Source organism: Fukomys damarensis, unplaced genomic scaffold (assembly GCF_012274545.1).
Source record: "Fukomys damarensis isolate Sample0158 unplaced genomic scaffold, DMR_v1.0_HiC HiC_scaffold_21, whole genome shotgun sequence".
NCBI lineage: Eukaryota > Metazoa > Chordata > Mammalia > Rodentia > Bathyergidae > Fukomys > Fukomys damarensis.
In genome coordinates this window covers 35,257,762-35,274,879 of record NW_022900933.1, presented here as the reverse complement: position 1 = coordinate 35,274,879, position 17,118 = coordinate 35,257,762, and the positions used below count along the sequence as shown (strand labels likewise).

At 37.5% G+C, this 17,118-nt stretch overlaps 1 protein-coding gene across 6 annotated transcripts in view; it reads right to left on the bottom strand.

Moving 5' to 3' along the window:
- Vrk1 (VRK serine/threonine kinase 1) overlaps nt 1-17,118 on the bottom strand; it is a 97,841-nt gene that overhangs the window by 70,353 nt on the left and 10,370 nt on the right. The window contains exon 1 of one of the 6 annotated variants that reach the window (XM_033766777.1): nt 13,134-13,166. The exons of 4 other annotated variants lie outside the window; for them this stretch is intronic. The gene's annotated coding sequence lies outside the window, so the exon portion shown is untranslated. Of the gene's footprint in view, nt 1-5,947; nt 5,970-13,133; nt 13,167-17,118 lie in introns of those variants that run through there. One more of the 6 variants, XM_033766778.1, reaches the window with a different exon arrangement.

Here is a 17,118-nt window from a genome sequence, read left to right as displayed (position 1 = left end):
GCTGGAAAGCCAAAACCTGAGTTTAAATAACTGTACCAAAAAAAAAAAAAAAAAAAAGAATAAGAATTTTTTTTTCTGACCCAAACATTTATTTGTGGAAATTAAAAGCTATTTGTGAATTTTTTAATAAGGTAAGAATAAGAATTTTTAAAACTAATTAGGTGGTCAAAGACAATAATGTAAAAGACAAAAGGACTAGGTATATAGCTCAGTAGTAGAGGACGTGCTTGTTGACTGTGTTCAGTCTCCAGTACAAACACACAAAAAGGCAAAATTATTTCAGAAATGAAGATTAAATGAAAAGAAACATATAATACTGAATAAAATTTTAAGTGGCTCAAAAGAACTACAAAGTAAAAAGCAAAAAGCATAAGAAGCCAAAAGGGGTAAAAAAGGTAAAAGTGTTTCAAGAGAAAAATCACAAATTCAGAACACAGAAAAAGAAAAGCCAATATTCAAATAACAAAGAAAACCAAAGTGCAAATACTGCAACGTAATATGGAAAAGGGGAAGTAAGAATCTGGAGGACAAGGCCCATTTACCCAAAATGACTGAGGAAATGTTGGTATCACTGTACAGTAAATGTATTTACTTGAGAAATGAGAATGGGAAAGGGCTAGAAAGGAAAAAATATATACAATGTACTTGTTCTGACAATGTAGACATTAACTATAAAAACCGGGAGAATATATGCAAAACAGCCTCTTTTCAGTAATTATATGGTGGTGATACCTGCTTTTGTTAACTCAGGCACCTGTGGGTATAAATGCTGAACAGCCTAGCTGACTACAGTAGTCCTCCACCAACTCCTTCAGCTCCCTAAGGTCAAATGAGGCTTGAAAATATTAAATGGAAAATTCCAGGAATAAAACACTGGTAACTTTTAAACTGCAGGCCTTCCCACCCCATCCTGCGCAGCCTGGATGGGACCCGTCCTTTGTCCAGTGAACTCATGCAGTGCACGGATCTCCCATCAGTCACAGCAGCCATCCTGGTTATCAAAAGACACTAACTGCAGGGCTGGGGATTTAGCTCAGTGGTGCTGCGCCTGCCTGGCAAGTGCAAGGTCCTGAGTTCGATCCCCACTACCACCCTCCCCCAAAAAGACATTGTACTGTTTGTATTCAAGCATCCTAACAAATGTGAGTGTAGCACAATAAGTTATTTTGAGACAGACACAAATTCACAAGAGTTATAAAATTATTGTTAAAACTGTTCTATTTTAATATTGTTGCCAATTTCATATTGTGCCAAGCTTCTAAGTCAAAATTTACCATAGGTATGTATATATAGAAACAAACAGTATACACAGAAGGACTTGAATTTCTCTATGGATACTGGAATTAGGTGACATTATTATACCATATCGTTTCCATAGAAAGCACAATTCAAATACAGAGAAAGGAGATAAAACAAGAGAAGGAAGGTACCATTGAAAATGACCAAGGGATCAAAACTGGAAGTCATCTTCACACTCAATAAGCTTGCCTCAATCCTACCCTCCACAAAAAAGGAAAAAGAAAAGAATTTCTAAGCAAAATTTGCAGTTCGTATCCTACAAACTATTAATAAACTTTGCTTATTCTTCTTTTGGATTATTACTTTTGCTTTTTATTTATAGGCAATTCTTACAGTTGTGTATTAAAGAAATGAGCTCTTTATATTGCAAATAACAGTCCCAACATATTTATCTTTTGACACTGTTTACTTTTATAGCTTTTGGAATTCATGTCATCCTTAGACTACCTCCCATTCAAAAATATATATATTTCTAAAAGCCGGGCGTGGTGGCGCACCCCTGGAATCCCAGCACTCGGGAGGCTGAGGCAGGAGGATCACTGTGAGTTCGAGACCAGTCTGGGCTACATAGTGAGACCCTGTCTCAAAAAACAAAACAAAACAAAAACAAAAACAAATTTACTATCTCTCAATTTTTTTCTGGTTATTTTATAGCTCATTTTTTACTGGTAAAATTTTGATCTGTCTACCTTTATTCTAGCATAAAATATGAGGTAGGGGTCCAGCTTTTTCCAAATGGTTATCCAGCTTTCCAGTTTTTCTCTTCCTCAGTCACTCATACACATTAAGGCAAGTGTTCAAGGAATTTAAACATAATGTAAACAAACCCAAGTAAATAAAAAATACAGTACTTCATTCAAAACTGGTCACATGGAGGTCCTAGACTACCAGTTTCTTTGCAAAATTCAATGACAACAACAAAATAGACAAACGGCTTTACACTTGACACTATCTTGGGCTAAAGGCCCCCTCACAGCTAGGTCTGCTCCACGTGACTGTTAGAAGTCAATGACCCACCCTGCAGCTCGCGCACACAGACCGCTATGATCCAGTCCACTCCTGCAAGACAAGACAAGCAGCTCCCACGACTGCAGGTGGGCCTCAGGAAGCCAAACAGCCACACCAGAGCTCAGGGTCAGCTCTGCTCAGTGCAGGAGACAATTAAACACGTACTGAGGGACACAAAAGAAGAAAAGAAACACCGCTGGTCCACTGCACAATGGTACAGGTCAGCTGGGCATGATACACAGTCCCAGAGAAAGGTTATACTTGGTGATGATGATTCTTTAATAGGCTGTTGGAGCCCGTTTGTTATTATTTTATTTAGGAACAAACTTGATATTTGTAAAACTGGTCTGTAGGTTAAACTGTTTCTATTATATTCCTGATACCAATATTTGCTTTACCCCCCCCATAAAAAAAACACTCCTTGGAAGTTTTCTTTTACTATAATCTAAAGCATTAAAACATCATTTGAGTGAATATTCCTTAAAGGCTTGAAAGACATCAACTGTCAAAGTCTGACTATACCAAGTGTTGGTAAAAAGGCAGAACGGTAACCCTCGTACATTGTACACCGTGCCAACCGTTTTGAATAACCAGCTTGACATTAGTGCTAACCGACCCAGAATTCTCCTTCTGTGTCTGCACCTAGGACATATGAAAACATGTGCACCAAAAGACATATACAAGAATACCAGCAGTTTCATTCACACATTGGAAACCCACATGCCCATCAACATGAAATTTGAGGAAGCTCCCGAACACTGTGTGAGAAAAAGAAGCCAGACACATCAAGACACACTGTATGATTCCACTCCTGTGAGCAACAGTAATAAAGCCAGTCACTGGTGACAGAGGTCAACCTGCAGATTCCCTTTACAGAGGAAATGAGTAAGAGTTGGGAGACACCATGGGAAAGGTTCCTGGGAATCTGGCGATGTTCTATATCCCATTCTTCATGATATTTAAACTGTACGTTCACTTTAAGTCATACAATTACAATCATTTTATTTATGTATAATTAACAGTGAATTACAAAAACCATAAAAGTTACAACTTCATTTGGAAACAGGAAACATAAAGGTAATTTAAACAGAAGAATTTAATATAAAAAATTACTAATAAAAAATGCTCAACTACTAAATGAAGTAAAAGACAATGCTAAGGACTGCGGGACTAGCAAATGCAGACAGCAATTAGTATCTTCCAGGCTGAGGGAGAGTAGCCAAGAAAGGACCACTCACTGGCAGGCTGTGGCACAGCCCTCAGGGTTCTCAAGAGGGTGGGTGGGCTAGAGCTGGTCCACCGGAGGCTGCCCACTGCAGTCCAATAGCAGTGAGAGAGAAACAAATCGCCTACTGCAGAGCTAATGAAACTCAGAAGAGGGAGTAATACAGCTGCCCATACGCCTTAAGACATAAGAAAAACAAACAAAACAGAAAGCAGCAAGACAATGGATCAGCAAGAAAAGCCCCTTCCTCTGCTAAATCTGCAGTGAACCCTAGGAGAAATCTAACATTACTGTACAAAGGCAAAAATGCTTACAGGCCTCGGTCAAACATCACCAATAACAAAGAAGGGTAAACTCGGAGTTGAGAGACAATAAACTGTCAACTGTCTATATAGACTGATGAATTTTCATGTATGCAAACCCTTATGCAACAATAACACGAACATTTTCATATCATAAAGTTCCCTAAGGCCCTTTTCTGCCAACACCCATTTCTGTTCTTCCAAACAAAGGCTTAGTCATGCACCCCTCAAGGGGTGCCACGTGCTTTGGAGGACACTATTCTACCAACTTTCCATGACATCTGTATCTAGACCCAATGTTCCCTGGCAGCATCTCCATCCCCGGGTGTGACCCTCACTGTACCCAAGGCTCCTCTTATTTCCTAGTCATGGATCACAGGAAGTTGCCCAACATGAAGTCTATGCTTCTCAAGCTCCTTGTTGCTTTTCACATGATTTCTGAAAAGAACGAGGAATTATTTAAAACTAGAAGTATCTGCTCACAAAAATAACCACAAGTACTCCCTTTAGTAGTACTGAGTGTTCTAAAGAACTTAAAATACTCATTTGAATAAAACAACTGCTCCTGTATAATACAGGTTTCTTTCAATAATAAAACCAATATCTGTGCTATGGTTTCTATTAAAGAATACACTGAAGGCTACGACCCATAACCAAATTAAATGTTTCTGCATAATTTCAGCCGCTTGGCTCAAATCTACTATTATAGTAGCCAATGCAACAGAAAGGCTTCAAAGAAAAGAAAAAAGTTTATCATCATAATACATTACATAATCTGACCACTTCTTTTCCCTCTGATACTAAATGAAATGCAGATGCAACTGATAAACACATCAAAATGCAAATCAATACTGCCCTTTGCTAAAATCACTCACTGGTATATTCCATATTAGCATATTCACCAAAATTTAATTGTAAACAGAATAATTATGGTACTAAAGTTATTAAATACACAAAGCAAGCTTGGAACTATACATATTCAAATAGAATTTCAGTGGCAGATCAACTTTTATATCTGAAACAATACCGTAATTAATAGTCAGCTCTAATGATAAAATGATCCTGTTTTTCAGATAACATTCCAAAAAAAGTTCTGCTATGAATATTAAAATAAACTTTTGTGAATAGATTTTAAAATTTCAATAGCTATATTTATCACAATACGGTACTGTATTTAGACAACTGGCATTTTTTCAAGTCCTGGATTCAAATTTGGAATATTTTTTAATCTTCTGCTGAAAAGAGAAAAAAAAGCTTGACTGAATCACAACGACAACACTAAACACACTTAATAAGCTCTACGGATTCATCACATCCATACTGGGAAGTCACAACAGCATATAAAGCTCATTTGGAGTGACTACTCATAAATCTTCCCTAAAATAGGTATGCATGTAAGGTCCTTTAGGGTTGTATATTCTTATGAGATTTTTCTTTCAAGTTATAAACTTCTCTGATAGGCTGCACACTATATGGAAACACACTGACTCAAGGGTAATCGAGGACAAGCTGAACTACTCACCATTCCATTAACTTGGGCCCAACATCTTATCTCCACTTAGCAGCAGCCTTTTCTCCCACACCCTCCATATACATTTAATGAAATCTTTCCATATCCAAAGGTCTTTTCCTCAATCAGGTAGGTATCACCTCTGAAGCACTGTTCTTAACTCTTATTGTACATGAGAAAATTCCATAAAAGTTTATAAGCTCCCTGGAAGCAAGAACTGTCTTATCCACAAAACACTGCCCTTTGTAGGAATTCTATAAATTTTGACAACCAAATCACTTTATGCTTACTGTAGTTCTGCCCCATTCTCTGTAACAAATATGTCGAACTGTTGATTTTCCTCAAAACTATAATTCCCCTTCCTAAGTCCTAAGTCTCAACAAAGGACCCTAAATTTAGGGAAAAAAAAAAGCTTCAAAAGGAAAGTCTCTTTATCTTTTCAAAAACCAATCTACAAACCACCTGCACCCACTTCAAGCCAACTTAGGGTCCAATCCTAGCTTCCTTTTCTCCTGTCACAATGTAAAGAAGCCCTCCTCCTATCAAACATCAAGTCCTTCACTCTCACCCTATCCTCCAACCCCTCCCATCTTCAAGACTTACGCTATTAATTGATCCTCCTGTCACACACTCAAATGTTTCCCTAGACTGCATCTTTCCCATCAGCTTTCAAATATGCTCAAGGCTTTCCTATTAAAAAAAAAAAAAAAAAAAAAAAGTTTTTAAATTCCCCTCCACTGGCACCCTTTCTTTTTCCTTTCAGTGACAAATATTTCAATAGCCACCCGCACTTACTAACATCACCTTTCATCTCACTCAACTTCCTCCTTCTGGGTTCCACCTTCATGACTCCACTCTAACAATTCCACCTAAGATCACCAGTGACCTCCACAGCACAAAACTCGGCTAACATTTTCAATCACCTCTCTTTACCTGCTCAGCAGCACTCAACACTGTTGCTTATTAGTTTTTTCTCTTTCTTTCTTTCTTCCTTTTACTTTCATAATACAATACTATCCTGGATTTCCTTCTACCACTTAAGCCACTCACAGTTCTAGTTACTAGTGATTTGGGGTACAACAATGAGAACAGCTTGTTCTTTCAAGGAGCTTGATCCACTCTTTGATACAGTTTTCCAGAGTTGTGCACATTTAAAAAGCAGATTACCTATATTTACACAGGTTATACCAAAATAGACATTTCTTAAATTATTTGTTTTAATATTCTGTTGAATAAAACTTAAGATCCTTGGAAATTAGAACACAGTCATATATTGAAAATTGAAATTCCTTGATACATTCATTACTTTAAGCTAACAGATCTCAAGAAGTGTTTATAATCTCAGGCAGGTGTTTGCATACCATGTTCACAGCAGCACTCTTAATAACAGCCAAGAAGCAGTGGTAACTCAAGGGTCCATCCATGGAAGAACAGATAAACAACACATTGGCATACCCTTCAGTCTTAAGAGAAGGGGACTGTTGTAGCACACACTACAACATAGATGAACCTTGAAGACATCATGCCAAAGGAAATAAGCCCAGCACCAAAAAGACAAATACTGTATCTAATGTGGTAAAATTCATAGAAACACAGCATAGTATAATATTTGCTAATAGCTAGAGAGAGAAGGGAAAGGACAGTTATTTAATTATATGGAGTTTCAAATTTGCAAGATGAAAAGTTCTAGAGATCTGCTTCACAATAATCTGAGCATACAACATTACTGAACTGTATACTTTAAAAATGAGGGCCTGGGATTTAGCTCAGTGGTTCCACCCCCTGCTTCGCAAGTGCAAGGACCTGAGTTCGATCCCCTGCACTCCCTGCCAAAAAAAAGATTGCAGTGGTACATATTTTATCACAATATAAAACAAAAAGTTTCTAGACACAACAGGTGACACAGAAACAGAAATTAAGTTGAACAAAATAATGACCAATGTGCTTAGTGACCACACAATTACCTCCAAACTCCACACACACAATTAGAAAATCATTACAAGTGACACTTTTCAAAGATGCTAATTCTACAAGTTATCGCAGTAATAAACATTAACTGTGAATCCAGGGAATTTATGAAAACTAATAATGACATGGTTTGTACATTTATTTACTCTACAAATATTTATTGATAGTCTAGTGCATAACAAGAACTAGATATGTCCCACCCTTTTAACATACTCAAGCAGGAGGAGAGGTAACAAAAACAGACATAACATACTTGATTATGTCAGAAAATGTACTTGCTACATCTTCTTTATAAAGTAACTCGGACAAGGGGGACAGAAGATGGGGCACGCAGAGTGGCACAGGGCAGCTTCCAGTATTACAGAGCAGTCAAGGCCCTCCCCTTGGAAAGGGGTTGGGAGTGGCCACCTGAGTGTTTGGAACAGACCATGCAGGCAGAGGGGACACGGCACAGCCAGGACATGGTGAGCAAGGGGGAGAGCAGGAAGTGAAGCCAGCACACAGCAACAGATACACTGAAGGTCACAGACGGGACTCAGGCTGTGGCAGAAGGGTAAATCTAACAAGGTTTCGGAACATGTATTACACTTGCATTTAATTCACAATTTTTCAGTCAAAATAAACGTCATACTCTGAACACTTGAGTCAAGAAGAATTGTCCCACTGACCTATTTCTTATTGAGGTTTGTATATTTTTGCTAACATGTTTTATTAGTTCACTCTCAAAATACATTCTATCCACAAAAGGAACTCTACAAGCTTGAATCCGAAATTTTAAATACTTCTATAGAGCCTGTCACAAAGTCACCTCAAGGTACAGATGGGTTTATAATGGATCAAATTCCACCCCAAAGAGTAGAGGACAGGATTATGCCCTACTCCCCTTGTAACTTAAGCACTAGTAACTGGATAGCCCTATCAGAGTGAATGGTTTGTAGTTTCTGACAAATATGGACTTTTTTACCACACTATATCCTTTGTAATATACGTGCTGCCAAAGCGAGCATGATGCTATATACCCTTTTTAAATTAAAATTAAAATATTAGGTCCCTCAGAATACCATGCAACTACTATGTACACTGTCTGCTGCATTAATTCATTTGCTCAATACCGACAACATACTGTGCCAGGAGCTGCATTAGAAGACAAAGCAATAAAGAAAGCAGGCAAAAAGCCCTGGCCTCGTGGAGCTTATATATTGAGAGATAATTTTTAAAAATTTAAAAGATGTTATATGCCCAAGGATAACAGAGCTAGGGCGGAACAGGAACAGGGAGTTGGGGGGGGGTAAAACACGGTCTGCTAAGCCATACAAAGTGACATCTTTAGCAAAGGAAATACAGTGAGAGCAGACAGTCATGCAGAAGCTCAGACAAAGGCCATACCACGATGAAGCAAGAGCACATGCAAAGGTGCAGAGGAGACAACACCCTCCTGTTCTGCAAACAGTAAGGAGGCTGTGAAGCTGGGCTAGAAGCTGGCTGGGGTGGGCATAAACAGCCACAGGGGCAGAAAGCATGTCCCATGCCAGGGTCACTGTGAGGGCTAAAGAGGAAAGGTCTTGAACAGAAAAGTGGTATGCTCTTACTAGCATTTTTAATAGATCACTCAGGCTAATGCATTAAAAAACAGACTGCAAGGAAGCAAAGTGGGAACAGCTACCAGTTGTTACAATGGTGTTGCTATTGGAATAAGCAACGACTGCATTGATCTTTAATAAATAATAAAAATGTCAGTTTCTGTAAAATAACTCCACTAAATAGAGGGGTACAGAATAACTTGAGTTTTTTTAACTTTACACAAGCTGCCCTCCCCTCAAAAATCAAGTCTACAGTGCCAAGTACAAACAATTGATATTAGTGACAGATGGTCTAGGAATCATGCTAATCATCTCCTACTCTAGATTTTCTAAGCTCTCTCTTTATTCCAATTTAGTTCACCAGGAAATTAAGCACTTGAACCCATTTATTCTGAATGCATTTTTATAAAAAAGCTCCAAAATAAGTGCAAGAAACTGTGAAGGGCTAGAAACCCAAAGATGAATAAAATGCAACCTTTGGCCTTAGGCTAAATGTGCCTTCACACAAAAACACCAATTCACAGCTATGATTTAGCATGATTCCATCAGCTTCAAATAACGATCAATAAAAACTCAGGTAAAGACTGTTCCTGAATCCTCTGACAAAACTATCAGTCAGTGAACAGCTACAGATATTTACAGAATCAAACCCTATCAAGTTCACGGAGTAGAAAAAAGTGCCTCATCCAATGGTGCAAATTCTTTAAATATCACCAGTTATGAAACTCCTGCTTTCTCTTTGCAATGAGTGCCAGGAAGTTAAGAAAATTATAAGGTCAGTTACATAACTACTCATCATCGAAGGCAGTGACTGGCAATCCTGGCTACACAACACCGTTCCACTGGGACCCAGGGTCAGTGCAGAGCCAACCCCACAACAGCCCCGGGAATCTGTAAATTTGCGTGCTGCTCAGGGCTTTGTGGTGCAGACTGGACCACCGGCCTGGAACTTCTTGCTTTTTTCATCAAATCTTTCATTTCCAGTGTAACTGCTCTGTTCCCTACAAGTCTGTTATACTTAAAAGTTTTTAATAAAAGCTCCTTCCAGTTCATTTTATAAGTTGGACAAAATGCAAATTAGTGAACAAATGATTCAGGAAAAGCCATAAACAAGACTTTCTCCCAACCCATATGCTTAGGCTAACACAACTCATTTCTGCTTCAAACTTATTCGAGACTAAGAAATAATTATATGTTTTGGTATAAATGGCTTCCTGCCAAAGTCAAAGCCAAAGAATATAATCAAACAAGAAATAATCAGCCAACAAGAACTCCATCACCTCTTTTGCAAAATGACATCAGGAACACTGAAAGCAACACATCTAAAGACAATCCTCTCACAATGCAGTGAGCTATCTAGTCAGGTTATTAGTGCATGTGATTAGTGCTGAGAGAACATCTGCAAAGCAAACTACAAAATCTTCAGTTTATACAGCCACTTCCCAATAACACATATGGTCTTCATCTATTTCATCTATTTTCTTCATTTTTTCCCCCACAAATCCTACAACCAAGACAAAACAGTAAAAATATTCAGTAGGAATAAAAAATATACTTAGTAGCCATAATATTTGACATAAAAACCTGAGCACAGGAAAGCTAAATGACCTGCCTCTGGGTTCCTACTAGGGAGCCATTCATATCAATGAAAGTATTAGGAACATTAGAGTTACATGGTACCTTTGTAACATTAACCAAATAAGTGTCAAAATGTAACACAACGAACTACCTGAACCTCTAGAAGTGAACCTCCAGAGATAATGATCCCATAAATTCATAGATTTATTCCTAAAAAACAGCAAGCTAAACTCAAACTGTGATACAATCTTTAACAGCAATTGTCACACTAGTCATGTTTTCACACCTAAGCTGGAAAGAACAAGGTGAAGACTCGCTGCAAACTCTGAAAAATAAAGTGGATATCTTCAGAGAAAAAATCATCTTTCCTAGTTACATTTCTTTTTTACTTCTATTTGAAAAGAAATTAGCATTAGACTATAAAATTGTTGGTAGAGTAAAACATTTAAAATACAGCACCAGATATACTTCATCTGCTTCTATTTCCTTAAATGATTTCTAAACGTTCTAAGGGATGCAGGAACTGCACAACCAAATTTTAAATACAAGCACACAGTATGTTGGTAGGCTTATTTCCAAGCACAAGGCTAAGCCACCTCGCTGCCACCACTTCCCCTGAGAAAGGAAGGACTCCGTGAAGCCTACACACACCTCGCCCTCTAACTTCTGATGCAGTGGGTAGAAAATCATTCATCCCAGGGTCCCAAAAGGTCCCCCAGAGCCAACAGTGATGAAGACACCACAGTAAGATTTGGCTGTTCTTACAAAGATTAGAAACTCACTGCTCTGCCTATGCAGGAGAGTCGGAAGCACCCTAAAAATACCACCTTTCAAGACAGGGAACACGCGACTCCTGACCCTAACTGCAAGGGAAAGAGCTTAAAGAAATGCTTCTTTATATAGAGCAAACATGAAAATTTCTCTAAAATTATAAATTTTGAACTATGACTAAGATTTGTATATAACATTCAAAATATTTTTTAAAACTTTGTAAGTGCTACTTTTCATTAATTCTCCTACGGGGAATGGGCAAAATTAAAAAGCAAATTTTCTCTACCATTAATTCTATAGGTGTTCACTACTAAATCTACCATATACCACTTAGGACCCACTAAACACAGCTTCCCGATATATTCCTGGGGCAGAACTCTAAAGGAGAATATCCCCAAACACTGAGAAAACTAAGCTAACCAAATAATGAAAATGTATCAGCGGCATAGTAGGGATCATTAAAAAATTCATAAAAATAAGAAAGAATTTTTCAGAACCTCAGAAAAACAAAAGCTAAACAGTACAAAAACATTAAAGCCCATGAAGTGATAAAATGACAAGAAGGGAAGTCTTCATAAATTAAAAAAGGAAAAAAAGCACCATGAACAAACTCAAAGACAAATGAAAAATATCTGTAAAACATATTACAGAAGACAAATTTTTCTTATTAAGAAACTTTTAAATTATAAAAAGAAAAGGTAAAAGGCTAACCAAAAAATGTAAACATCATACCCAGGGCAACTGTACCCAGGTATTCACCGCAGCACTGTACGCAGTAACTGGAGCCTAGAAACACTGCTATGCTCATGGAGACACAGTAAGGGAAAGATGGAATACCACAGAAAAGAATGCAATACTAGGCAATTTTTTAAAAGAGGTAGATTCAAATATACCAACATGGAAGAATCTCCAAAATATAAGAAGTTAAAAATGCAAGAAAGGGGCTGGGGATTTAGCTCAGTGGTTCCGCTGCCTACCTTGCAAGCACAAGGACCCAAGTTGGACCCCTGGTACCAAAAAAAAAAAAAAAAAAAAAAAAAAAAAAAAAAACACAATTTTTACTTCCCTAATGGACTTCCTTATGTGTCCCCTGACCTGAATGAGTCCATACTGCAGGACCACTGGTCACATGCACAGGACTGTGGGGAGTCTGAAGGTTTTGTGCACATTCACTAGAACACAGCAGGCCTCAGGTTAGAGAAGGAAGAAACTGAGGCAGAAAAAGTGAAAGAGTTCATCAAAGTCATAGGCAAGAAGCCAGGTGTGGTGGTGGATGCCTTAATCCCACCAATGGGGAGGCTGAGGCAGGAGGATCACTGTGAGTTCAAGACCAACCTGGGCTACATAGTGAGTTCCAGGTCAGTCTCAACTACTTCATGAGACTCTGTCTCAAAAAACCAAAAAAAAAAAAAAAAAAAAAAAAAAAAATACAAGAAAGAACCACATTTCTGAGCATGTCTACACATCTAAAGGGGTCTCTTCTACAAATGCTACAAATGCTTGCCTATGTATGACTGGCGTCCCAGGAGTTAGTTGCACATCCATGCACATCCACATATGTACATAGCATATTACATAATATATGCTACACAATTAATTAGTGAAAGAATGCCTTAAGGTTCGGAGTCTTATTTTTCACTTTACCCTTTTATACCACTTAAAATTATTATTGTGTGCATGTATTCATTTTTGAATTAAAATATTTCTGAAGAATTCTTCATTAATATTAAAAATAATTTTATTAAATAAATGTAAAGTAAGGCTTTCCAATGATCTCAGTGTGGAATTTGTCAGTGCTTCTTCTGCACATCAGGATCAACACTGGTTAGCCTTACCAACCCCTCAAGTAATGGACACTGCAACCAACTATGCAGAAAAACAACTCCCAGTACCTTCAGCTGCACGCAGGACTGGTCCTCCATCTGACAGTAAAGACCAGGTCAGTCTTTAAGGAACAGCACAGTCTCTCCTCTTTAAAGCCTGACATATCTCTGCAAGACTAGCAAATGACAATGAATGCTGACATTAAGTTCTTCCATTAATATGATCATTTAATTTGGCTCAATTAATCCTAAATAAGCAAAAATATGAATGACTGAATCTATACCAGGAAGAAGCAATTAACCATTAATCATAACACAGCTCTTACATAGGAATGAACTAATATATAACAAGTACTGTTGCCACTATTAAGCGTCTATGTAGCAGGCTCTATATTGGGTAATTTCAACACATTATCTCTAATTTTTACAACAACCACAAAACATTAAGTGTTACTGTACAGACTGTATATGTAAAGAAACTGTGCATAAGGGAAATTAAATAATTTGTCCATGGCCTCACAACCAGGAAGTAGCAAGGTCAAGATTCAAAAAATATACATGGAGAGTGTAATTTTTGCAAAAAGGCCCATTGCTAATTAAAAGAAAACACATACTGCAGAGTAAATCATTTGCAAAACAGCAAGTCTTAAAGTGGTAAAATATTGCTTTAATGTCTAATATTAACCATAAATACAAAGGCCACAAAAATAATATAAAAGACAAAACAGAAACATGCTCCACATGTTACTATAAATATATATCCTACAATCTTACTCAGTTAAAAAAAATAGTATGATTTTAAATGATCAAAAAGAGGTAATAAAACAAGTAACTGACATAAATAAGAGTCTTTTTAAAAAGGTGTTTCTAGTTGCTTTTTAAAATATATTAGCCAGGCATAGTGGTACGTGCCTACAGTCCTAGCTACTCAAGAGCTGAAGGAGAAGGATCACTTGAGCCCAGGAATTTGAGGCTAGCCTGGACAACCTAGCAAGACTGCATCTCCAGAATACAAGTTGTATATGCAGGTGTGTAAAAGTGCATTTGTGTGTAAATACAAAGTCTGCCAAAAGTATGTATAAAAAGAAAAATTTTCAGAAATATTTAATACTAAATTTATTGAGACATTAGGAGATTAATACAGGTTACCTTTGGCCTCTACGATTAAAAGAGGTGCTCAAAATGGTGGCCATGAGCTTCCAGGCATTTATTAACACAGTGAACTGCTGAAGTGTGTGTACATTTTTTTGGCAAACTCTGTATATATTGACCAAATGCAGTTTTAGGAACTTATTGTGATGAAGTCTTGCAGAATATTTTTTTAAAGTTAAGCAAATAATAATGTATAAAAGTAATGCATTTAATGAGACTATCTTCTAGGTTCCAGGGCCAAATCTGAAGTCAGTTTCATCTGCAATCTCAGCATCTAAATGGTGAAACTTTTGTTACCATTTCTTACAAAATGATCCAGAAGAAAAACCAAGTGAAAAATCTGCCAACATGCAAAAGAAAGTACAGTGAAAAGTCTCAGCACTGGCCAGTGTTAGGAGCACTAGATTACATATTCCCTGCACCAATCTCACAGTGCTTATGACACTATTACTGTTGGTTCTGTATATGTCAGTCTCTGTTAACATTTTCTGAGAATCGGAAGGATTCTCTTACCTTGGTATCTCTTGAGCCTAACCTGTCTGTCACTTGATGTGAAACTAACAAATACATCCTAAGTATAAGCTGCAAATTCATGGTCCAGGCCACTTCCTGAGCTCAGACAAGACCCAACTAACTTCTCCACAAAATTTTTCCTCATCTATAAAGTGAGAAGCTTGGATTAAAGCCTAAGTCAGGCATTTTACTTTGAATTAGTCAGCTTTCCTGTCTCTAGATATAGCACCTGATACCCACAACTTAAAGAAGAAAGGTTTCATTTGGCTCATGATTTCAGGGGTGTCAGTCCATGGACTGCTGGCTCCAAGGCAGGAGCATCATGGTGGAAGGGTGCAACAGAGCAAAGCTGCTCAGTTAATGGCATAGGAACTGGGCCAGAGAGGAAGGGGCAAGGGACCAGACACAGACCCCAAGGCCATATCTCCATGACCCACCCAGACACAGGCAGAAGTGTGCTCTATCCCAAAGCTAATCAAGTTGGCACTCTAGCTGCCACATACCTACTTGTTTGTAGGGACAGAAGCTCATGTTCTAATCTAAGGCAATCCACAATTACATGCTGTCAATGAATGTCATCACAAATGAAAAAAGGCTAGAGAAATCTCTAATCCTCCTTACTGTAAAATAAGCATTATGAACAAGATGGAAGAAAAAGGAAAAATTATTCTGAATTGCAAATAAATCAAATTGAACATTAAAATGTTAATGAACTCAGTAACAAAGAAAAGCCCAATTTTTAAAACAGGCAAAAGATTTAACAGACATTTCTCTAACACCAATAAGCAAATAATAAAGCACACAAAAAGATATTCAACATCATGAGTCCTTAGGGAAATTTACATAAAAAAACATGAGCAATCCCTTCATACCCACTAAGATGATATAAACAAAAAGACAATTACAAGGATTGGTGGAATTTGAGATCTCAAATACATATAAAAGTGAGAATGCAAAATGGTAAAGCCACTTCAGAAAACACTTTGATAATTCCTAAAAGAGTTAAACACAAGAGTTACCCAGATAAATACTCAAGAGAAATGGAAACATTATATCCATACAACAACTTGCACTCAAAGCTTATAGCAGCCTTGTTCAAAATAGCCAAAAGGATATTTGGGTGGGGAAGCAAACCAAGTATCTCTCAACTGAAGAACGGATAAATAAAATGGTAAATCCATACAATAGAATATTATTCAGCAATAAAACAGAAGAAATTTAATTACATGTTACAATATGAGTAACCCTGAAAAATGCTAAGTGAAGGAAACAATTACAAAACACCACTAAGGGCCCAGAATTTAGCTCAGAGGGGCCGTTGCCAGACGCATGAGCACAAGGTCCGAGTTCGATCCCCAGTACAAAAAAAAACCCACTACGTATATGATTCCAATTACGTAAAAGTTCCATAATAGAAGGAGACAAAAAGCAGATTAGTGTATTCTTAGGGATAGGAGACAGGGGTGAATGGAGACTGACTGCTCATTAGCAGGGGTTTATTTCAGTATTCATGAAAATATTATAAATTTCATTATGGTGATGGGTACAGTCCCATAGGTACACTAAAAACTACTGAACTATATAACCTTTAGTGAATAAATTATATGATATGAATTGTAGCTCAACAAACTTTTTTTCTAAATTAGTAAGAAAAAGACTAGAGCTCAGTGATCACGAAGGACTTCTGTTCACTCATGGATTCTACACTGTCTATTGTACATAACAGTTCAAGTTGGAAACTAACCTGACAAGTACAGGGAACACAGTGCAGATGACTTTCAAAAATGGAACTGATGTCTTAAGTCACAAGTTATTGAAACAGAATGATGATCTCCCAATATGGGACAGAATATGTACATCAATAACCTCAGAAGAATATGTTTAAGCAGAGACTGGCCAACACACTCAAGAAAGCTGACTCTCATTAGCCACTGAGACAAAGACCTGAATGCCAGGCTCATAGCCGCACAACAAAACTGACCCGTCTGAAACATCAACAGTCCCAGGATGGAGACAGTGCCTGGACACAGCCAGGTCCCTGACATCTGACACCACTGTGTGCATGAGCTCTATAAAATGACTTCCAAAGATGGAGAGCAATGAATTAAAAAAAAAGTATTCTCTTTTAGATAACTCTCCGTGAGAAAACTACCTTCAGGCATACTGAGGTAAAATGATGGCAAACACTTCTTAACATTTACTGGGGGCCAGACATTAAGCGATTCATGCATACATTTCAGTTAGTTTTCACAACAACCCTATAAAATACATATTATTTTATCATGATATGATGTTAAACTAGGTTGCACTGAAGTCATCTACGTGACTCCAGTGTGTATGTGCCAGTATCATACAAATAACATACATGCATATATATATATATATATAT